Source organism: Mustela nivalis, assembly GCF_964662115.1.
Source record: "Mustela nivalis genome assembly, chromosome: 1".
NCBI lineage: Eukaryota > Metazoa > Chordata > Mammalia > Carnivora > Mustelidae > Mustela > Mustela nivalis.
In genome coordinates this window covers 87,768,194-87,793,656 of record NC_139020.1, presented here as the reverse complement: position 1 = coordinate 87,793,656, position 25,463 = coordinate 87,768,194, and the positions used below count along the sequence as shown (strand labels likewise).

General features: G+C 33.0%; 1 protein-coding gene and 1 long non-coding RNA gene across 4 annotated transcripts in view; one reads left to right on the top strand and one right to left on the bottom strand.

The window, feature by feature from the left end:
- Window positions 1–25,463, top strand: part of SLITRK3 (SLIT and NTRK like family member 3) — a 90,797-nt gene that overhangs the window by 4,227 nt on the left and 61,107 nt on the right. The window contains exon 2 of one of the 3 annotated variants that reach the window (XR_014299872.1): window positions 2,391–4,883. The exons of the other annotated variants lie outside the window; for them this stretch is intronic. The gene's annotated coding sequence lies outside the window, so the exon portion shown is untranslated. Of the gene's footprint in view, window positions 1–2,390; window positions 4,884–25,463 lie in introns of those variants that run through there. 3 annotated transcript variants of the gene reach the window in all.
- The window catches only part of LOC309842978, a 294,904-nt gene that overhangs the window by 232,493 nt on the left and 36,948 nt on the right, over window positions 1–25,463 (bottom strand). The gene's annotated exons all lie outside the window — the stretch shown is intronic.

The following is a 25,463-nucleotide window of genomic DNA, read 5'->3' as shown; positions in this document are numbered from 1 at the left end:
TGAGTTTAAGCCCTGTGCTAGGCTCCAAACTGGGCATGGAGCCTAACTAAAAAAATAATAATAGGGGCGCCTGGGTGGCTCAGTGGGTTGGGCCTCTGCCTTTGACTCAGGTCATGATCTCAGGGTCCTGGGATTGAGACCCACATCGGGCTCTCTGCTCAGCAGGGAGCCTGTCTCCCCAACCCCCGCTCTCTGCCTGCCTCTCTGCTTACTTGTATTTTCTCTCTGTCAAATAAATAAATAAAATCTTTTTAAAAAATTTTCTGAGTATTTCTGAGTACCTTAAGGATTACAAATTGGATAACAATAGGATGCAAGAATGTGGACGCTCAACATTCCTGGGAAACAGTACTTCACTACGTAAAACCTAACACATTCATATTGGCTGAAAAAATGATTTTCAAAATTATTGTTTCTAAATGCTTTTACTCCTCACATTTCCTCTGCATTCTGAAGAAGTATGTCACTCTTTAATACTGGAAATATTCCCTACCTTCTTTGAAGTATATAGAGTATGCATTTGAAAGTTCATAGTCTTAAAAATAATGTCATTACAATGATATTACAAAAAATAAATACTGACAGTCTTTTTCAAAAGCAAGTCCACCTTTACTTCTGCAAGGGAATATTTACACTATACATTCAAAACATACATCCTTTCATGAATCCAGAGTTTATATCTTTCTGTTCTATAAATATACATATATATATATTTTTTTAAGTAAACTTTATACCCAAAGTAGGGCTTGAACTCACAACCCCTAGATCAAAAGTCACATGCTTTCCCAACTCAGCCAGCCAGGTGTCCCACCGTGCTAGAAATGTCTTCATTTTCATAATCATGGAACATTATTTAGCACAATTGTGCAACTAAGAGAGATTATGAATGCTAAAAGCTACTGATTAAGGAAAAAAGTATTTTTTTTACTGTCAATTTGTTGATGCAAATATCAGGCAATGCCACTCTATCATGGTCATGTCTCAAAATATCTTTATTTTTATTCCAACATAAGAAAGACTCTGTAAAGTATTTGTGTATTTCAAGATGATTTCACTGAAATCAGAACAGGGTTTCAATAAGGTAATCAAATCCTTCAGAGACTCTTCTAAATATAATTTGTAACTTGTAAGGTATTTTACATTCTCTTTAAAATAATACCTGACAGAAATAAAAAAATAAAAATAAATAAAATAACACCTGACAGAAATAAAATTTTAAAAGATTTCCTTCTTAGTCCCCAAAGACATAACAGTAGACCTTATTCTATTTTGGCCTGAGTCAACAAAAGTATTAATGTAAATACTACAACTCAGCATGTTCCAAAGCTGACAATTACCATCTAAGGGTTAAAAAAAAAAAAGCTAGAAAAGTAAATTTTAGTACCTCATTGTGAACTTTGAAAATTAAAGAGTCATTAAGTTTTCTATAGATTTATATATATATATATATATACACAATTATATAATATATGCCTAATATATAAGTATATAATACAATTTATAATATATACATGTATTTAAGTGAACTATTCTCAATATATCTGTGTTTATATGCCTACTCAAATGGTTCCAAAAATATTGTCTTTAGGAATAAGGTTTTATTTTATACTCATAATTTTTAGTTTATATGATAAAATATCATTTTTCCCTGCTGTAAACACTCACTTTATTCCAGCTAAATGAATTGAAAAATGCCATTGTTAGTTTTTCTCAATAGCTAACATAATTTTGCTTTCCTAAAAAATCCAAAACTGCCAGGAACTTGCAGTTTTAGAACCAGATCAGAGTTTTCAGCTAATTTTATTTGAGTTTTGGCTTATTCTGAAAGAGTCTTTCTGCTATAATGTATATTTTCTATAGAATGGATTAGTCATTTACAATTCCTAAATAGGAGAATAGTGTCAATATAATGTGGAAATTGCATTGATTCATACATGATATTCCCTAACACTTGAGTGCTTTGTGCCTAATAACTGCTGAGTCCAGTACGCCATGAAAGAATACGTTATTTTATGTGGTAGCCACTGAACCCACAATCAACCTATTAGATCATGTTGGAAAATTCTTCTGGCTTGGAAAATAATTATTATATAATACTTGTGTACTGGGTGAAATGGTAGCTATGAAAAGATATGTCCATGTACTACTTCTTGGAACCTATGAATATTGTCTTGTATGGGAAAAGGGTCTTTGCAGATGTAATTAAATCTTGAGGGGCGCCTCTGTGGCTCAGTCCTTTAAACATCCAACTCATGATTTAGGCTCAGGACATGATCTCAGGACTGTGAGATCAGCCAGTCCAGTGCTGGGCCCCACACTCAGCAGGAAGCCTACTTAAGATTCTCTCTCTCCCGCTCCCTCTGACCTCCCCCCTCCCCTGTCGCACACAGGCACACGCACTCTCTCTGGAAGAAAAAAAAAAAAAAGAAGAAGAAGAAGAAGAATTTTGAGATAAAGATATCATCCTGGATGGTCCCTACCTCCAATGATGTCCCTTATAAGAGGAAGGCACAGTGAAATTTCGGACAGAAGAGGACAGAGCACAGGGCCGTCCGAAAGTAAAGGCAGGGCTGGAATACTGCAACCACAAACTGAAAGAGGCAAACAACAGAATTTCCCTCTAGAGGTTCCTGGGAGGAAGACTTGCCCTGCTGACACCTTGATTTAGATCTATGACCACCAAAATTGTGAGAAAATAAATGTTTGTTGTTCTAAGCCACTCAGTTTGTAGTAATCTGTTATGGCATCCTCAGGAAACTAATACATCTTGTAATTTTTATTTTTGTTTTTATAACAAAGCAACCTAACTGAAACCTTTCTTATTCATCCTTTCAGAGCTGACTTTCATTTCTTTTTGTAAGTAAATCCTATAACATACTGCAATATTCATACGTATTAGGAATTTCATATATCTTTTTACTGCAGCAGTATATTTATAAGGACTGTCATTTGTTTTTATGTTCCAATTACAAAGTTTTACTGATTCTGAGTGGCCTTGCCTAGCCTTAATTTTACTACAAAGGCATGTCATTTTTAGTAAGAGATTTTGCAAAAGAGCTCAGATTTTCTTAAAGGATGATTACTTTGTGAGATAATAGAAATGCCCATATTTTATGTGAATAGATAGCTCCACCAAAAAATTTAATTCTACATAAAAACTGACAACTTAAAATGTTACTAATTATTTAAAACTTTTCCATAATTTCTGGTATACACAATGTCATAGAAACAAAGAACTGGATGTGATCTTGATGATCATTTAGTGTAACTTCTAGAACAATGGAGGAAACCTCTTTATGATATTTCTATTAGCTTATCATCCAATAACTGACGATTTCTATTGACAGAACACTCTCAACTTCACCATATAGCCCACTCAAACTAGAGACTTGTAACCATCTATGGTTTCTAAATTATAACTTTTTGAAATATATTTAAATTTTACTTTTTCATTTTTACTTTCATTTATATTTACATTTTTTCTCTAAGTTTACATATTTAAATAGATTTAAATAGTCTTCCTTTAGGTAAAATAAAAGTTGATAGGGTGACTGAGAATTTGCTACAGTGAAAATATAAATATAGAGAAGTAATAAAATTCTCTACGTAGAATTTGATTTGGATAAAACCACCCAAATGTTCGGGGCACCTGGGTGGCTCAGTCATTAAGCGTCTGCCTTCAGCTCAGGTCATGATCCCAGGATCCCGGACTCAAGCCCTGCATCTGGTGAGCCTGCTTCTCCCTCTCCTTCTGCCTGCGGCTCCCGCTGCTTGTGCTCTCCTCTGTCAAATAAATAAATAAAATCTTAAAAAACAAAAAACAAAACAAAACCCAAATGTTCATCTGATGAATGGATAAACAAAATGTGGTATATTCACATGATAGAATATTATTCAGCAATATAAAATGGTACAATATGGATGAGCCTTGAAAATATTATGCTAAATGAAAAAACCCAGATACAAACATACACACTTTTTTAAATTCCATTTTTATGAAATATCCAGAATAGGCAAATCTATGGATCAGATAGATTTGTGATTGCCAAGGCCTGGCAGTAACGGGGAATGTGAAATGACTGCTAATGGGTTTCTTTTTGAGGTGATGATAATTTTCTAATATTACGTAATTGTAGATTTGCAGCTCCATGAATACATTAAAAACTACTGAAATAAACATTTTAAAATGTGAATTTTATGTTAAATGGATTATACCTCAATAAGGTTGTTATAAATCATACAAACATAACATAAAACCAAACAAAAATAAATAAATAAAACGAGATCTACAAGGTACCAGCAATTATAAGAATGGAAGCAGGGGATTGGCAAAGGGAATATGGATAGAGCTGAGAGCTTAAGCACTTCACATCACCTATGAATTAATGATATTCCTTAAAAACTTGTGCAGCTAATCAGTACGCAACAGCCAAAACTAGGTAAGGGTTGTGCACCTTCCAGGTCAAAGGCGAATGGAAGGACACTGTCTAAAGTCTGTGGCAGAAGAGGCTGGGCCTTATGGACCCTTGCAACCCATTAACCAGATGTCCTTTCCAGAAAAATCCTACATTGTGAGAAACTGAAGGATATAGAATCTACATTGAGAAGATTCAGATAGAATTGGGAAAGAAAAAGAGAGCTAACAGATTTCAAAAATGCATGGCTATATAATTTTTTAACATCCATAAAAGTAACAGAAATCCTAGAGCTATGAAGTTAGGAAGGCTATCTTGATGTATCTCTTAAGAGTATAGAAATAAAAACTAATTTCATTTGTACCTAAGCAAATATGTTATAAATGAAATAAAAATAAGAGCAGAGTGACTTAGTTATAGTAAATAAGACACATCCAAAAATTTAAAAAACTGACTTTGCATTTCAAAACAAACTACAGAAATTTAATAAAATGATAGAAAACAAACTTTAGAATTAAGAAAAAACATGATGTGATTGGAGAGACAAAATTGCAGAAGATCTTACATAATTTAAGAAATAATTAGAAGAAAAAAGAAACTATTTTAGAAATAGAAACTAAATTAGAAGTTTTACACCTCCTCTTAAAAGAAGTAGGAGATGGAAAGGAAGAAATTGTTTTAATCAAAAAGAAGAGAATAAATAGATACAAACTACTTAAAAGATATTCAGAAACAGAGGCAAATAAAATCAAAGCAATGGTGTGTAACAAACATCAAAAACTAAAATTTCAGAAACATTTTTCTGAAATAAAAGAAGACTTGAAACAATGTATTAAAATAACAGATGACTTACTTGAGAAAGTTGACCCAGAAGAGCCAAAATAAGATGTATACTGGTAAAGACAATGGACTAAAAAATAAGCACTTTTTTTTTTCCTTAAGGACATAAATACCAAGTGATTTAAAGACAATGCGGTTGCTATCAGATTTTTCAAATTTAACATGCCAGAAAACAATAGAATAATACATTTATGGAATTCAAGGAAAGAAAATGTGAGCTAAAAATTTTATTTGCAACCAAAGTGACTTTTAGGTCAATAAGCTACGAGCTGTTGTGAACGGAATGCTGATCTTAATGAGCCCCTCTATGAGAGCAAGCTTCCTACAAGAAAAATGATTGAATAAACAGATGATATTTGTAGCAAATATTAAGTATAAACTATACCTAAAATTAAATGATGGCATTTATTTTGAAATTACATGCAAATTCCACCAACTCAAAATTTATCATTTTATAGACTGACGTTCTTCTATTAGGATAAATAATGATTCAGTTTGCATACTCACTTATTTTATAATCCCAATGCAATTATGCCACATTAATTTTTAAAATATTTTATTTATCTGTTTATTTCAGGGAGAGAGAGTGAGAGGGAGAGTGCACAGGAGGATGTGGGGGGAGATGCACAGGGGAATGGAGACAGACAAACGGACTTGGCTGAGCATGTAGCCTGATTGGGGTCAGGATACCACCATCCTGAGATTACAACCTGGGCTGAAACCTAGAGTCCGATGCTTAACCAAGTGAGCCACCCAAGTGCCCCATGCCACACTGACATTAAATCAACATTTGCTGCTGTCATTATGAATAGTTAAATATTATCATCCTTCAGACAGTGCACTCTACTTAAATTTTGTTTTTCTTTTTGGACAAAGTCTCTTTTTCATGGAGCTTGTAATTATTATTTTTTACATGCTTTAAGTTTTCACTGGTCCTTTATAAATTATCTTCTCACATCATGTAATAGTCCCTCAACTATATTTTCTCTTTATACCCTTCTTTAATTCAAGTAAAATAGTGGATTCAGTACTCTGTGAGATGAAACAGCATATATTCTATTATTTTCTCCTCTAGCTCCCAATGGACCTAGAGAGGCATATAGCTTTCAAAATCTTCACAGTATAGCTGTGGCCTCAAACATCCCATCACTGTAATTCTGAGAATTTTCTTCCAAAACTGCATAGAGAGAGGTTGCATATTGCAGGCTTTACAAACACCAACTTTGAAGTCAATTGTAACTGAGTTCAAATTCTACTTCTCAGGGGTGTTTTGAGGATCAGTGATTTAATATACATAAAATAGTGAGAGTTGTTAATTTATAAAGTTAAATGACATATAATATTTTTAAGTAAAACTCTGCTCCCTGCACCACATTTACGGCTTCCTCTTTTTTGGCTTCATCTATTGTTTTGGTAGAACAGATGTTTTAGGAACTTCTTGAGGAAGGATGGAAAATAAATTGTTGAGATGTTGCATGTTGAAAATGCACTTCTTCTTCTTTTACACTTGCTCAAAATTCTAGTTTAAAAAATTAAATCATATGATTAAATCAATGGGGAAAATTCAATCGTGTGATTAAATCAATTTTAATGAGCAATTGAAGTGCTTTTTAAAGTCTTAGAGAAAGCAGAATAAGGGTTTCCTGAATTACAAAGCCTAAGTTAAATTAGTAAGTTCTGGTGCTGAATATTTTCAGTGATTAATGAGAAGAGAGATACAGGACAGTGGTCCCAAGTATTCCACGGGATGTGGACTCTTATTTATAGGAAATGAGCTACTTAGATTCCCTTAAACTTAACCTGTAGTTTAACCATTCCTCAACCACTGCAACTAAGTCTCTAGGAATCATAATCTAAGTTCATCCATAGGCATTCTCCCTGTTCATGATAGTTTTTAGAATATATACTTGAAAGTCAGGGTGGCTCATGGGTTAAAGCCTCTGCCTTCAGCTCAGGTCATGATCTCGGGTCCTGGGATTGAGCCCCACATTGGGCTCTATGCTCGGCAGGGAGCCTGCTCCCCCTTCTCTCTCTGCCTGCCTCTCTGCCTACTTGTGGTCTCTGTCAAATAAATAAATAAAATCTTTTAAAAAAAATAAAATAAAGTTTTTGGTTTCCATTACGCTTAAAAATATATATATACTCTAGCTATCAGCTACCAATACGGTTCAAATTAAACCCTTATCTTTAAAAGGAATGTAAAATCTTGAGACATCAAACATTTCAGGAAAAAAACAAACACTAAAACGAGTTTTTGCCAAAATAGAAACAACAAACATCACCATCAGCCATAAAAAGGAAGAACTATGGGGTCTCTGGGTAAGTGTCTGCTTTTTGGCTCAGGTTGTCATCCCAGGGCCCTGAAATTGAGCCCCGCCTTGGACTCCCTGCTCAGCAGAAAGCCTGCTTATCCCTCTCACACTCCCCTCACTTGTGTTCCCTCTCTTGCTGTCTCTCTCTCTCTCTAATAAATAAATAAAACATTAAAAAATAAGTAAATAAAAATATAAATAAATTTAGAAAAAGAAAATAAAAAGTAAGAACTAACCAGGTCCAAGGAAATAAAGTCAATGAAAGAAATAAAGTTAATAGAAGAAAAAGACTAAAGTATTAAAATAAGAAAATAAGTAAATACACTTAGAGTGAATAAATGAAATAAGTAAACAAGTAAATATATTAAAAAGAATTTTTATTTTAGATTAACTTTGTATTTCAATATTAAAATAAGTATAACATGAACATAAACTTTAATATAAAATAAAGAAATCATTAAATGAATAAGATATTAAATGAATAAAACTTAAGAAATATGATAAAACTTTATAATAGAAAATAAAAAAGAAAAGTGGGATATTTTTTTAAATCCAGTGCTAGCTCAAAGTGGTTAATTGATCTTCCTGCATGCAAAACAAAACAAAACAAAATAACAAAACTTGATTCACAATACACACACTAAAGAGAAAATGGGACAGAGTTATGCATCAAATAAATGGAGTGGAAGAACAAGCAAGAGGATTATTCTAAAACAGAAATTAGGGATGCCTGGGTGGCTCAGGGTTAAGCATCTACCTTTAGCTCAAGTCATGATCCCAGAATGCTGGGATCAAGTCTCACATCGGACTCTCTGCTCAGCGGGGAGCCTGCTTCTCCTTCTGCCTGCTGTTTGCTCTGCTTGTGCTCTCTCTCTCTCTGACAAATGAATAAACAAAATCTTAAAAAAAAAAAAAAGAATTACTAAATGATTTGATGTATATATCCAAATCTCCATAACATTCATTGATAAGGTACTCTAGAACATAAAAACAGATAGGATGGAGGGGGAAAATAATCACATAAATAATATAAAAAAAAAAACCATGAATCTAAGAAAGATAAGTTTTTAAATTGAAAAGTACCATCAAGTGACAAAAGAAAAATAAAGAGAACAACCCCAAAAAAACATAAATGTGAAAATTTTGAATACCGAATTAAAAGATAAAAAAGAAAATTGCAAATTTTTACGAAAAAAACATATAAAGAAGTAATAATCATACCAATATTTGAATGCTTATCTGCAATCTTGACCTGTAATGTACTAAGTGGGCTAGATTTTCAATTTTGTCTCTGTAATCTCACTTTAGGCCACTGTTCTCCTTGTTCCCCTATGCTGCAAAGATACAAGCTTTCTTTGTGCACCTCAAACACACCAAGTTTATTCATGCATTAGGACTTTGAATATGATGGTTCCTGTACTTGGGATGCCCCTAAACCTCAGATATTTTCAAGCTGCCTCTTTATTCAAGTTTCAATCTTAAAGTCATTTCCTCAGTGTAACCTGATTTCTTTTTCTGACTTTCATTCCCAGTCATTTCCCAGTCACTTTCCATTACATAAATTATCACTTACTGAAAATATGCTTTCTAATCCAATTACCTTTTTTTATTAGTCTCCTCTCATCAGAATATAAAATATATAAGACAAGAAATGTATTTTTCACCTCCTTCTATTTTTATTGTTCTTGTAATTACTATTATCATTATTATTATTATCATTATCATTATTATTTACTATCTCCCCAGCAATAGGAATTATGTCTAATACATATTAGGTGTTCATTAACTATCTGCTAAATGTATGAAATTAAAGAGCAACATGCTACTTTTCTATGGAAAATTCACTTAACTACTTAGACTCAGTTTTCTTATAGAAAAAAAAAAAGCAGCTAAATTACATGGTTTCTGTAGTTACTTATAACTTAAATTTTTATGAACCAAGGTTGGCTACTTAAACTTCTCAAAATCAACAGATCTTAACTCACCAATCCCTTTAATCTCTTCTGTACAATAGGACATATTTGTCTTTTTCTTGTTATTATCCCTTTTGTTACCTTGAATATGAACTATCTATCTTTCTATATCACAACATAATTAACTCTGTGTTATAGTTGCAGGAAAAGACTGATCTCTAACTCTAGAAGCCCCAAAGCCCAGATAAAGACAAAGAAATTCCTTCCAGGCTTTCTTTATTGCTAGGGCATGAGCAAGTGATCTAAGTACAAGACTCAGATGTTCTTATGCAGAGAGTGGAGGTTTCACTGTGGTGGCAAAAGATGGCAGTGGTATCCAGGGACAGAAGTAGCAGTGACATCACAGGCCAAATCCAGAGTCTAGTATAGCTAGTAGCAGTAGTGCAAGCTGTAGCATCTGATGATGTATTGGCAGTAGGAAACACTTTGCTGAAATAATTTTGGTTACAGGGCTAGGTAATACCTAACTTTCTTTATCCATTCTCATTTTCTGTTAGGTGATTATTTTTTTTTTTTGAGCTATTCCATACACTTTCAGTAAATTTACTTTGTTTTACAATACCTACATTCTGTTTTTTTAATGCTTTCAGCCAAGATTGCTGACTAATAGCTAATAATATAGTTATAAGACATTCCTCAAACAGTTTCAGCAAATTCTTAGAAATATGTTTACTAAAATTATTATTCACAATTGTTAGAAATAGTGGCAACAAAATAATTTTTTTGTGAAGACATATGTGATGAATACTCAGCAAAATATTAAGAGTAGATTGTAAGCTTTTTCAGGTAGAAAGTCCTCTGTATTTCAAATGTTTTGTGTATGTATATATGTGCATACATGTATTAGGAACTAATGTTTGTTGAACTGAAAAACATAAAGAATGGTGATTGGTGAGATACTGTATATAAGTATTTAAATTAGAGTGTTAAAAAATACAATCACAAGTATACTAAAAAAATAAAATTCAAAGTAAAACCATTCAATAGAAAAAATTAGCTTATCTTAATGAAAGGTAGACATTACCAAAAAATATATAACAGGTAACATTCATTCACTTTTGCCATAAGATACATCTGAAAATATATTTTCAATGTGTATAATTTTATGAAGGAAAAAATATCCATAAATCAAATTTTATTTTTAAACTATATTGGAAGCTAATACATAAATAGATGACTTTCAGAACAAAACAGAGTTATATAAAAATTTGAGTGTTTAAAAAAAAGCTTAATTTGTGTGAGCATTATATATTATACCTTAATACAAGGAAATATAGATCTTTTTTCAAACAGTTATGCTAACTTTACCCAAAAAAGAACATGCATTAAGCTGTAAAGATAATCTCAAACTATCCCACAGACAAAAAAACAGAAATGATACCGAGACTGTAACTGAACTAGAATAAAACACAACTCAAAATGAAGAAATATATGTTAGTGTGTTAATAAAATTAACCAAAAAAAAAAAACAAAAAACAAAAAACAAAAACCCAAAGAATAATAAGCTTGCAAAATTTTAGAATATTTTTAATGGTTAAAGAAGAAATCAGAACACAAATTAGAGACTATTTAAAACTAAAAGACAATAAAAATAATACATCTCAAAAATCTATGAATCTAGTCAATGGATAGTCCTAAATATTTTTCATGAAAATATAGGTTGAAATCGATAAGAAGTAATTTTTATCTCAGAAAACTAGGGAGAAAAACAGCATAGAGAAAGTGAAAAGAATAAATTAATAAAGATGAAGAACAGTGGTCTTAATTTGACAATAATAATAAATTCAAGCAATAAAATCAAATGTGGGCTTTAAGAAATATCAGGAGGAAAGAACAATTTTTTTTAGTTTTATTAAAATTAAAAAATACTACTATAAACTACACTAGAGATAGAGAAAGAACATAATTCTAACTATATATTTTTAAATGTTAGAGAAAGCTCTGTATAACTTTAGTAATAATCTCGGAATTTTACATTATCAGACAAATTCTTATTATATCTTAGGCACCAAATTTGACAAAAATGTAAAAACACCTGAATAAAATAAAAAGTTCAGATAAATTGAAAAGGCACTCAAAGATCTCCTGCCTCCAAATAAGTACTTGATCAAATTTAGCACCTATTCCTGATATATGTAATATTATATTGTCACGTTATATCATCCACAGATGATAAGTAAATAAAAATAATATGAAATTCTAGGATAATTAACCAAGTTTAAAATAAATATTTCAACTGGCATATTGGCAATTTTATTAAAAATGGAAATCCTAGAGAAATGGGACTAGTATTTTAGTATATATTGGAATACATTTTTTGAGGGACAATTTTAAATTTGCATATTCTTTGTCCCTGAAGGGAATCTTAGAAAAATATTTCAATATATATATTGACAATGTATGTCAGTCAAGGCATACTTGGTAATAACCAAAACTGAAAAATACTAAAAGTCCATCAATGAAAAATGGTGAAATAAAATATGGTGTGTTTGTGTTTATCATAAGGAACATTTTAGATTTAAAAAAAAAAAAGTATGATCTCATTTATATAAAATGAAAATCACAAAATACATTGTAATTATACATTTATGTGATGCTTATTTAGATTTTGATGTATTACATGAAATCTTGCTTTTTTCTTCTTTAGTTCAAATTAAGTCTGACTCTGAGCCCACATGGTAAAAAAGCTGGAAGGATACAAATTAGACTATTAAATACAGGAATGGGAGAGATACATCAAACGGAGACTTCTACATTTTATTCTATAATTCTTTTATTTATGTACCCAAATTTATTTATTTTTTTAATACTAAGCATGTACTTGCTTTTTTACTTTAGTCTTAAAATCTTTTAAAAATGTGTCAGAAATATGGTAATTGTTTTTCCACTACTATATGGTAAAGAGTTTTCAATTTCTTATCATTTTTGGTGCTTCTTCTTGTAGTAGTTATTACCCTGTTTTAATGCCTGTTAACCGCACTACTACCAATTACTTTGTCACTGCCTTAGTAGGTATACAAAATGAAATAAAGTTCAGTTAGTACGGTTAGTTTATATAATAAAGTTCGGTTAGTAAAATGATGCAGGAGAATTTAGAAGAAGTGATGAAATGAGCACTATCACTAAGCTGCTGAAAATGTGCTGAGATTCACGAAGTACTTTACAAAAGAAAGCAAACACACAAGACTTCATTACACAGTTGACTAAGCTCTACAACTGATGGGCAATCCTCATTGCCTTATGACATTCAGGCTCTCATTAGTGATATCAGGCCATCAGAGGACACAATAAAACTGGATACATGCTGCATCTAAGGTGAAGTTTTAAGAATTGTTTCTGAATTTATTGTTAAGAACCATATAAGATTAATAGATGGCAAACAGATATAGAAATGTCTTTACACAAGAATTTAGCGGGCTCTACTCCTAAATCCAAAATATTTACATATTTTAAAAAGGGGACTACACAACACAGAAGAACGAAGTTGTGAAAGCCAACTTATATTTTCAGTCTTTCATATAAAATAAGATGATAATGAATAAAGGCTATTACCGTAATTCTCCATTATTTTCTTATAAATCTGACTTTATGGAAATCATGTTAATGCTTCCTGAGGATTATAAACACAAACAGAACCTACACATTTACCTGCATGCAAGATAAAATTTTAGTAACATCTCTGACTGCCTGAAATGCAACTGAAACCCAAATTTGTATATTATTTAAGTAATAACACCCTTGGCAAGAAAGGCAAGTTGTAGGTTGTATTTCCCTTCTTTTGGGAGAGGGAGCTTGGGTGCCGGGGTGGCTCAGTTGCTTAAGCATCTGTCTTCAGCTCAGGTCAAGATCCCAGGGTCCTGGGTTAGAGCCCCGCATCGGGCTCTCTGCTTGGTGAGAAGTCTGCTTCTCCCTCTCTCACTCCACCTGCTTGTGTTCCCTCTCTTGCTGTGTCTCTCTCTGTCAAATACATAAATAATATCTTTGGGTAAAAAAAAGAGAGAGAGAGAGAGAGAGCCTTGCAAAACCAAACAGATTGCCTGCAAAGCCTTTTAAACTTGATTTTTTTTTTTTTTATCACAGAGAAACAACAGCTATCAATAGAAAATCTCAACCAAAGGATTCATAAAGCTTAATCTACTAGATTAAACTGAAAAGCAATTCACAAGGCTCTCAGTCTAAATAAGAGAGGTATAATAATACTTTAGAGGCATTAGTAGGATTTCTAAAACCCAGTATCAGCTTTGATAATGGTTAATATTTCAGTTTCTATCCATATTTTTATCATGACCACATTTAAAGCTTTCACTCTGAAAAATGAAATTTATGACTATGTGATGCATAAAGTTCTTTGACATCCTCTTGTATAAACCTAAACTGACTGTTCACTGACTTTTCTTTAACCTTTAAAAATTCTAACTAAACTGTATTTTTTCCTTGGGGATTTCAGTTTTTTTATGGATTGTAAATATTATAATAGTACACTGTAGGAAAATAAAGAGAAAAAAGTAATTTTAGTAACTAAACAAAATATTTTTATAAAAATAAAACTAATAGCCTCCAATAACTAAGTGATCAAAAATTATATCAAAATATGTGCAATTTAAACTATATAACATTAAATTTAGAATATTTTTCACATATACATGTGTTTATGAACCAATGTGATTTAAAATATGCTATTTTTCAATTTACTTTGGTATGCCAAGTGATCTAACTTTAAGCAAAAATCATTTGAAAAAATTAAAATTAAGGAAGCTAGAAGGGCATAGAAGTTGAACCTTATAATTTAAAATTATAAGACTGAAGCCCAGTGAGATTAATTTTTATAAATTCACAACTGCTAGAAGAATAGAAGCTATCTCAAGAACCTAGGGTCTCCTGACTACCAGTCTATTTTTATTTTTCATTTTTTGAGCTGTCATTTTAATGAAAAGTTAACTATGTTAAAAGTTTATATAAGTTAGAGGAATTAGAAACTATTGAATATCTTATAAACTAAGCTGTGTATTAATAATTGCTAGTAATCTCATTAAGTATTCAGTAAAGAGGAAACTTAAAATTACCAGTTATCTGATATTCTCAATGATCATGAACTATATCATTGACATAAATAAGCATGATAGGTATACACATTAAAAAAAGCATAAATAAGGTATACCCATACAGAAAACTCAACCTTTTGAATTTAAAAGTAAATATCATACTATGGAAGCATCACATTTTGATTTTTACCCACCATCGATAAATATTCTTTTTTATTCACACACCTGGTCTTCTTCAGATTAGTAGCCTTATTTATCAGTCCTAAAATCCAATACTATATTAAACCAATTTAAATCTACACATTTTATTAAAATAAGTAATTAACTCTGACATTCCAATGAAAATTTATCTTTATCTTTAAAGATAAATATACACTAAGGTAGCAGGACTATTTTGTACTTTTCTTATGAAACATAGTTTGTAGCTTATTTGAATTAGGACTGAGCACCCTCAAACTCATTTGATAAGGAGCAGTTCACATCACTTAGCAAATGACATCACATCGTACAGGTCATTTCTTCTCAAGTCCAGCTCCTATCCACCTTCCACTTAGTCACGAAGGCCTCTGTGGGTACAGCCCTTTGTATTATGTGATTTTCTCTCCAAATTCAAAGCAACATAAGCAGTTCAACTCAGTGAAAATACTAACTCAGAGCAATAAATATTGAGCACTAGGCTTTTCACTAAGCAGTAAACTTGTGCTTCTGTCTGCTATATACCAACAAGGTCAGTGATTCTCAAGCAAACAGCTCCCTCCACTGGCCCAACCATCATTATATGCTCTGAAGTCTAAAGACACTTGAGTTCACCTACTACCAAGTTTGTATATGGACCATAGAATGCTAGGACTGCTTGAGAATTTAGAAACATTGCATTAAAAGGTGGGTCAGCCAGTAGCTAAGAGATGAAAACCCCTGTAGAAAACGAAGATCTCAGTGAAAATATTATAAGATGAAGAAATACATATCAACACATTTAAATATGAGAGCTCCTTTCAGGAAAAGCAAGACCTGAATTTGAGAAACTAAAAAGTAGCTGGCAGTTCTGAGAGGATATGATTGATAACAAAGGGAGGAACTATGATCTCTAAACTACCATCCAAGGATAGTGGGTCTGGCTGGGCTTTTGTTTTACTGGCTAGGTATTAAAATTTAGGATTGACCTGAACCGCTTGGGTCAGAGTAAAGGTATAATATTTTGCTAGACTTCTTTGCCCTTTTCTCATAGACACTCACCCTCTTTTAAAGAATATTTTCAATTTGAAAGGATTCTCATCATTATCCTATCTGCGATGCCTGTATTTCTTTGTCATTGATTTTGTGCAATCCAACTTTTTTATTTTACAAGTGGAGAGGTTCAGAAATATGAAATTGTTTACTAAAAAAGTCTTCACCTAAGCTCTGACTAGATCACCTGAAAATCTATTCTTTATAGGAAAACAGTGTTTTACAAAGTGTTTTCCCTGAATCCCTAGAGCAGCAGCTTTACCTGGGACTTGTTCAAAATACAAATTATTGGCCTATCAAATCAGAAACTGGGGGAGGGGGCAGCAAATCTGTGTTTCAACAAGCCTTCCAGATGATTATGATGTACACTGAAGTCTGAAAACTACTCTGACAAGTGTAACAAAAATTTTAAAATAAATTATTTGATAACATTAATGAAAACAAAAATCTCAACAGTGTTTATTGTACTAAATTTTAATGAGTAAAATCAACCTTTGATTATGTTCAGACTGACAGTCTTCAATTGATCTAAGGTGGACAAATTGTTCTCACATGTTGACTCTATCCGTTCCAATATCCCATTCTGTTTTGGCTGAAAATACCTATTCATTGTTCAGGTTCACTCTAGAGATAATTCCTGTGTAATTTTTTTTTTCTCCTAAAACTGAATCAAGTTCCAGCTCAAGTTGGCTTTTTTCCTTTTACAAAGGCATATTTCTAGCAAAGCAATTTTAAACACTCTATTTACCCATTTAGGGTAACCTCCATGATTGGATGCCATATAGTTGAGGGGCAAAAAATGTTTCATTCATCTTTGCATATCACCCCTCGCCTCAAGCAAGGTATTTAGTACATGTAAGCTCTTAATACATGTTTGTTAAATGAATGATTGGATTAATTAACCTTATGGTTAATTAATTAATGGTTTTTCAGATTCTTATAACCACTGCCTTAATGAAGAGTTCTAGTCAGTATCATTTAGATAGTTCTCTCTACTCCGCTAAAGAGATAAAAAATTAATGATGTCTGGATCCTTCCCATACCACCCACCTTCACTGACCTAGAATGATCTCCAGTTCAGTATCAAGAATTATATTACAGTAATTATATTACAGTAATATAATCAAGCTGTACCACCACCTCTACAGCAAACCTATTATATAAATGCCCAGTTTAGGTCTATGGAATTGGCTTACTAACTGGTAAGTTTATCTGCCATCTCCATGCAAAAAGTAGAAAAATATATTTAGAAATTTAAAGAGTTCAGTACTTAGAAAATAGCAATGAAGGGCCAATATTTCTACATACTAATTGCCTCAAATATCTTATCTAAATCCTTCCCCAAGTCCATAGCTGATAAATTGAAGTACAATTTCTATAGATAAAAATCTCACAAGTCTCTGCCTCAGTCTTTAATACTATTTTGGGACTCTATGCAAGATTTCTTTGCTTGGCTTGACAGTTTCTTAGAACCACATTCTGGTTCTTTAATAAAAATCCTATTTGGGGCATATCAACCCCCAGTACCAACTATTTAAATAAATTTCTCATAGAGTTCTAATATAATGTTAATGTATTCTTTGTACCCTTTTTGAGAAATATGGAATAGTTGACCATCTGGGCCAGAAGTTTCTAACTGGTGTTCCCTGATTTGTATGATGTACTATACTCAAAAAGAAAACATAAAAAGGAAAGAACAAAAAAAAAAAAAAGAGAGAGACAGACTGACAGAGACAGAGATGGAGAGAGAAGAGGAGAGAGAGATAGAGAAAAAGATTTTTATTTGGGGGGTTTCATTTAAAATGTGAATTTCTTGGGGCCCCTGAGTGGCTCAGTTGTTTTAGCATCTGACTCTTGATTTCAGCTCATGATCTTAGGCTTGAAATGGAGCCCCACATCAGGGTCCAGGCTGAGCATGAAGTCTGTTTAAGAGTCTCTCTCTCTCCACCTCTACTCTTAACTCCTCCAGTACATTTGTTCCCTCACTTGGTCTCTCTCCAAAAAAATTAAATAAATAATAAATAATAAATAAATAATGATGTGGGGAAAAAAAGAATAAAATGTGAATTTCTTTTTATTTTCCTCCTCTCCTTCCCCTCTCCTACTCCTCCTCCTCCTTCTTCTTCATAAAAACTGGAATATTTAGCAACAGTAGGAAGCAACCCTTCATGATACATGAGAATTAAAGCCAGAGTTACAAAATGTAATATTCATTCCTTATAGGTCTCAAACTTGAATTTTCCACAGTCCCCATAAAGATTTCTGTATTCGTTTATCAACTTACTAGGTCTGTAATTCTATGTTTAGGTAGACCTCAGGTTTTACAGATGGGGTATTAATGCTAAGTGGGAAGATGGGTATAGAATTAAGAAGATTAATTAAGTAGATTAATTTAGTGGGAGATGGTAAAGTGATTTATTTTATTAGATTTATTAAGTCAATCTAACAACCTTATCTTTGTTAAAACCAGTTATACAAAAAGTTGAAGTCCCATGAAAGGATGAATCTTACAGTAACTGTACACAGTCCAAATATTTGTAAAAAGAGTTAAGCACAATATGGCTGGGAGGGGGGGGAAAGAAAAGAAATAAAAACAGAAATTAAAAAAATACGTGGAGGAAGGACATTTTAATTTAGAAAAAAACTGCCTGGATGCAGAGATGATTTATGAATTCCAAATGTCAATATGTCTTATAAATTATAATTCAGAAAGGACTAAATAAATCAACTTATACATGTATATATGCACACATACTAGCAATTATTTCCCCATATTGTCATCTTTTCTCTTTGTTCTTGCTTAAGTCTCAGATAATTGACAACATCCAGTAGCTTTGCTTTGCATGTTTTGTCTTTACAAATGCTCTGATGTGGGTGACTACAACTTTTGAAATCTCTCTTGTTATAATCCAAAATATGTCAGATATTGGAATCTAACCATTCTAATTTTTCTTTTGGCTGCCTCCAACTTCACTGACTACATTTTCTTTGACTTCCCTTCTTTGATCACTTCCTATGGTAGATATTTAGTATCACACCCATCCCCCGATTTATGTTGGAATGTTCCCTTCAGGTAGTTACATGTCTATGTTTATGAATCTCTAAATTAAGAAAGAGAAGAAAAAAACCTCTCTCACTCAAATGTGCCAAGGGAAAAAAATTTTTCTGAGAAATATTTTAAAGACATAACTTTCAAAGTACTTTTTTCTTTTCTTTGAGTCCTTCAAAACTGACAGAGGGTCAAAGACTCAAACATAATAATGTTCTAGAATTTTAGGATTTAACTTTGTACTGTGTCAGCTTTTTCTATCATCACTTTTTGTTGTTATTTGGGACTGAGGATCTAATAGCAGAATAAAAGTCATTTCTTTGTCTATTCTAGTTACAACTAGGGAATATTTACTTCATTAGAAAATAATTGGCAAACAATATCATAACTTTTTTACCCAGTAAAAGGAAGGAAAGTAAAGAAAATTTTTCCAGAGAATCACAAATACACACATTGATACACACATCTAGGTATCTACACTCATGAGTACATATTCATTCCATCCATATAAAACTTAGTCCAAAAGATCACAACCTTTGGACCAAATAACTATCAATATATTGGACCAAATAACTATTTATTTTGAGAGGCTGCTCTGTATATTGCAAGATACTTAGCAGTATCTCTAGTCTCTACCCACTAGATGCCAGTAGCATTCCCAAGTTGTATAGTAACAACCAAGAATGTTTCCAGATATTGCCAAATGTCCCCTGGAGAGCAAAATTGCCCCCGTTAAGAACCATTGATTTAGGGGCGCCTGGGTGGCTCAGTGGGTTAAGCCTCTGCCTTCGGCTCAGGTCATGATCCCAGGGTCCTGGGATCGAGCCCCGCATCGGGCTCTCTGCTCAGTGGGAAGCCTGCTTCCTCCTCTCTCTCTCTGCCTGCCTCTCTGCCTACTGCCTACTTGTGATCTCTCTCTCTGTCAAATAAATAAATAAAATCTTTTTTTAAAAAAAAAAGAACCATTGATTTAGTCCTTTCTAAATGCATATGCCTACTCATCCCTAAGAAATAGATTTCAGATATTAATTTAAATGCAACTCGAAAGAATATAAATATCTAGTAATATTATTTGAGTTAAATTGTAAATCGTTATAGTCTCTATTCGCAAATAGTTATGGAGCACCAACCATATGCAAATGCTATTCCCCCTTTTGGTCCTATTAAATACAATATCAGACACAGGGTCAGACTTACATAATGCCTTAATTAGGCAATGCATGATTTCAGAGGATTGCAAGAGTTAATTTTGAATCAAAAAATGTTCACCATACTATTATAATTATTCACTGTTTTAAACTGCCTAATAGTCTAAAAATTAAAGGCTTATTTTGGTTTAACAAGATTTTATATTCTAAAGTATAAAGTCTCATAGTTACAGTTGATGTTTTGATTCATTCTCAACTTGATCTGGATTTGTGTATTCTGATTTGTCTTCCTAATAATGCTTTAACTGAAATGTGTATACCAGTAACATACATTTTGACAGAGTTGAAAAAAAATTAGATTAAATTTCACTCATGTGGGTCCTTCAAAGAAAATAGAATTGTGGTGACAATGTTGACCTTTGCTTGAGACCTATGCTTGGAAAACAAAAAAGGTTAAGACATCCTCCCACTCATTTGTGTTCAGAGAAACTGCAAAAGACCACCCTTCCCACACATAACTCTAAGGTAAAACCCACCTCCACCCTTCCTCAGTCACATCATTGTTTTATGAAACCCCTAGTTGTCTTCTTTGAGACCCTCCTCGTTGAGAAACATTCTCCTTTTTTTAAGAGCCAGAATAAAATCATATTCTTAATTGTTTGGCAATTTTTTTTTCTTTTACAGTGGCTTTTTAAATTCATTTTTTGTTTGGTTGTATGGCTTTTTGCTTGTTTGCTCATTTTGTTTTATCTATATTCAGGTGGGGTGAGTGGAAGAGTCCAGGAATCTCCAAAGATCTGAAACAATCTCACAAACTATGCTTGAGCAATCTCTCACCATTTAACAAAATTCCTAGATTACTTATATGCCCATTCAATTTTGAGTTTCATTATCTAAAATGTTTCCAAGGAAGTCCTTCTAGTAATGTGTAAGTTGGTGCCTTTTCTTATCTTTCCAAGCTGTATTTACAACCAGAGCTCTTCTTCTGTTATTAGAATAAGTCAAAGTGGGTAAAGCCATGCTTAAAATACATTGAATGTCATCATTTCTACAACAAAACAGGTTCTTTCATACCAGCCGTTGTACATGTTTCTCAGTCTATGATGGCCTCCTCTCCTATAAAAATCTATTCATGTTATAATATGTCAATTATACATCTTTCTTCTCTAGATCATGAATGTCTTGGAAGCTGAGACTGAATTTCTTCATCTTTATAACTAGCATTTATGAAAATGATTCAAACATAATATGTGTTTAGTATATGTTTAGTTAATTACTGACTGAATAAAAAGAACATACAGAAATTGGGATTTATTCATTTATTTATTTAGCAAATATTATAAAGTACTTAATTCCATAGCAAATACTATTTGGGGTGATGGAAATCAGAGGTGAGATATCAGCTATGAATTTGATAAAGTTGATACTTAAAGAGTTTCTAGTTTACATAGAAGGACACTGATAGTGCAGGGTATTAGAGCTGAGATAGGACAAGGGCTTGATTTGACTCATTCAGAGGCAGGTGACAGAGTATTGTAAGCAGAGAGAAGAGGACAGCCAAAGGTCCAGAGTCAAGAAAATCTGGTGTTTTTTAACTATGAAAAGGAGGCCAGTGTGACTGAACCATTGCAAGTAATGAGGAGTAACATGAACTGAGACTGGGAATTTTAAATATCATGCTAGTATGGAGAAAGGGTGGGGAACAAGAGTAAAAAAAATAAAAACACAAACTATACCTAATTTGAAATTTTGCCTGAATCGGTAGTACTTAAAGGATGAAATGATATTCTAAACACAGAAGAAATTCACTGGACATAAGTGGAAAAGGAGAAAGTCATAAGAAAAGTGTAACATCTTACATATCACTGAAGGAATCTGTTTCCCAGAGATTAAGGTTATGGCTTTTAAACTAGAGCTTCTCACACTTTAATGTGCACAGGAATCATCTGGTGATTTTGTTACAATGCAGATTTTAATTCAAGAAGTCTGAAGTAGGGCCCAAGATTCTGCATTCTTTTTCTTTTCTTTTTTTTTTAATTTTTTATTTTTTATAAACATATATTTTTATCCCCAGGGGTACAGGTCTGTGAATCACCAGGTTTACACACTTCACAGCACTCACCAAAGCACATACCCTCCCCAATGTCCATAATCCCACCCCCTTCTCCCAAACCCCCTCCCCCCAGCAACCCTCAGTTTGTTTTGTGAGATTAAGAGTCACTTATGGTTTGTCTCCCTCCCAATCCCATCTTGTTTCATTTATTCTTCTCCTACCCACTAAGCCCCCATGTTGCATCACCACTTCCTCATATCAGGGAGATCATATGATAGTTGTCTTTCTCTGCTTGACTTATTTCGCTAAGCATGATACGCTCTAGTTCCATCCATGTTGTCGCAAATGGCAAGATTTCATTTCTTTTGATGGCTGCATAGTATTCCATTGTGTATATATACCACATCTTCTTGATCCATTCATTTGTTCATTTGAGAGAGAGGGTAGGGAGAGCACAAAGGGAAAATGAGAAGAAGCAGACTTCCCGCTGAGCAGAGAGCATGACATGGGGCTCTAACCCAGGACCCCGAGGTCATGACCTGAGCCCAAGGCAGATGCTAACTGACTGAGCCACCCAGGTGTCCCAACCCACTCAGACCAGTTTAGCTTAACCCCTAACTGGCCCTGCACAGACAGTGAAGTGATCTCTGGAATGACCAACAATTACCTTTACCTCATTATAATATTAAAATCTCCCCCCAAGGAGGAGCACCAGCCTCATTTATATGACAATCTACATAGGCATGTTTTCTTTAAGGCACATGCATGACTTGTGCCCACCTCTATATAGGATGACAAGGCTTCCCTATCTAAATATTCATCCTAATCCTAAACAAAAGGTACTCATTCATCCTTCCATGGGAAGTCAAGACTTTGAAAGTTACTCTCTGTGATCTCCTTATTTGTCCCAAAGAAAATTTACATAGTGAGACAACTCTAGAAACATATTTTCCAGGGCACAAAACTTTGCATGCTAAATTTCAACTCAGAACTTTCTTTCAATTTAGTATGTAGGTCAACCAGAAAGACCCCTAGTTGACCTGAAAACTTCTCAGAGACTGTCAAATGATTAAAAAAAAGAGAGAGAGAAAGTTGATTTTAAGTACAATAATGTGGACTATCCCTTGATATCAGTGCCCGACACTAACATATATTCATCAAATTCATCTTGGGCCCTATGAACCAAGGGGATCTAGCCTCTCACTTTTCTCATAATTTGTTGATGAGTTGAATGAATAAAAGTAGGTTAATCTTATGACTGACACGGATAAAGTGGATTTCTTTCAAAATGGTCTTTTTAGAAATAGATGTAAATCTTGGATTTGAATATGGGGGTAAATCAACAAAGTGTGAAGAAGACTCAACTAATGAAAATAAATGGGTTGAGAAGTAGGAGAAATTCAGGAAGAATAGGCAGTCATAATAAATTGAAATTTGAAATGCCATTTGAAACCAGCAATTGGATATTCTTTATCATTATATATTTTCAAAGAAGTAAATGTCAATTTTGATTGTATTAAAATATTAGAACATGTTTCTAGCTTCCCCAGTGTTGGCATGAGTAGCTAGAAGAATTCTTGAGACTTCTCAGATATAAAAAGAGGGGTTTTTAAGATTTCCACCAGTTATGAGAATCATGATGGGAAACATCTTATTTTCAAACATTAATTAATCATTACCTCAAATATCAACTGCTTGTAAAAGTATGTAAACAGTAAGTGACCTAGTTTTAAATACTACATAACTCCTACACGTAACATAGAGGATTGAGGGCACATATTTACCTTGTCTTCTACTACCTCATTAAATTTCTTTAGTGGGATGTTCCTTCTCCTATCTTTGAATAAAAATTCTTGCAGGTTCTCAAAGTTTTCAGCTCACTTTTAAATACAGAAAGTCACCCTACGTCACAAAATGCAGTTTAAGTTCATTAACTAAAAGTGAACTTCATGACAGTTGCTTCTGGCCAACATGGAGTCAATAGAATCAAAATTTACCTTCCTAAAAAAAAAAAAAAAAATTTACCTTCCTACTTGAAACAAACAAACAACTGGGAAAATATATAAAATGATGGCTTTTAAGATACTGAGCACCAGGCAATGAAGGACAGTAATAATCTGAGAGATAGGAACAAATGAGGTGAGAGAAAAAATCAGCTTCAATTAATATTAATACCATATACAAATATTTACTCAAAGTGGATCATGATTTAAATATAAAAGTAAGACTGTAGAATTTTTAGAAAAAAAACAAAAACAAAAATCATTGTGACTTTGAGTTAAGCAAAGATTTCTTAGATATAATATAAAAACCAGGATCAATATCAAAATGATATCAAATATCAAAATGAAATATAATTTGAACTCTATCACAATTAAAAAATGGCTGCTCTCCAAGAGACACTGTTAAAAGAGTGAAAAGATGAGCTATAGAGAGAGACAATATTTTTAAATCATATATCTGAAAAAGGTTTAGTGTCTAGAAAACATAAAGAACTCTCAAAACCCAGTAAGAAAACAAATGACTCAATTCAAAAAGAAATGGGCAAGAGATTGCACAGATATCTTACCAAGACAAGATATGCTGATGGCTAACAAAGTGATGAAAAGCAATATGACAAAGAAGATATATGAATAGAGGCTACATTCATGGGAAGATGCTCAAGAACATTTGTCATTAGGGAAATGAAAGCTAAAACAATAAGATACTACTATAAGCTTATTAGAATAACATATACTTATTTATATATTTATTTTAAAATTTATTTCCTTATTTATTTAAGATTTTATTTATTTGAGAGAGACACACAGAAAGAAAGAGAGAGAGAGCACAAGCAAGAGGAGGGACAGAGGGTCAAGGAGACTCCCTGATAAGTGCAGAGTCCTACAGAGTGTTCTATGTGGGGCTCCATCCCAGGACCCTGAGATCAGCACCTAAGCCAAAGTCAGATGCTTAACCTGATGAGCCACCAAGGTGCCCCTATAATAGATAACATTTAAAAGACTGATAATGGGAAGGGCACATGTTGTGATGAGCACTGAATGTTATACACAAATTGAATCATTAAATACTACATTAAAAACTAATGATGTGGGGCGCCTGGGTGGCTCAGTGGGTTCAGCTGCTGCCTTTGGCTCAGGTCATGATCTCAGGGTCCTGGGATCGAGTCCCGCATCAGGCTCTCTGCTCAGCAGGGAGCCTGCTTCCTCCTCTCTCTCTGCCTGCCTCTCTGTCTACTTGTAATCTCTCTCTGTCAAATAAATAAATAAAATCTTTAAAAAAAAAAACAAAACAAACAAACAAACAAAAAAAAACTAATGATGTATTCAGTGGCTAACTGAACATAAAAAAAAAAAAGAAAAAGAAAAAGATCAATAATAACTGGTGTTATGAAAGAGGTGGAG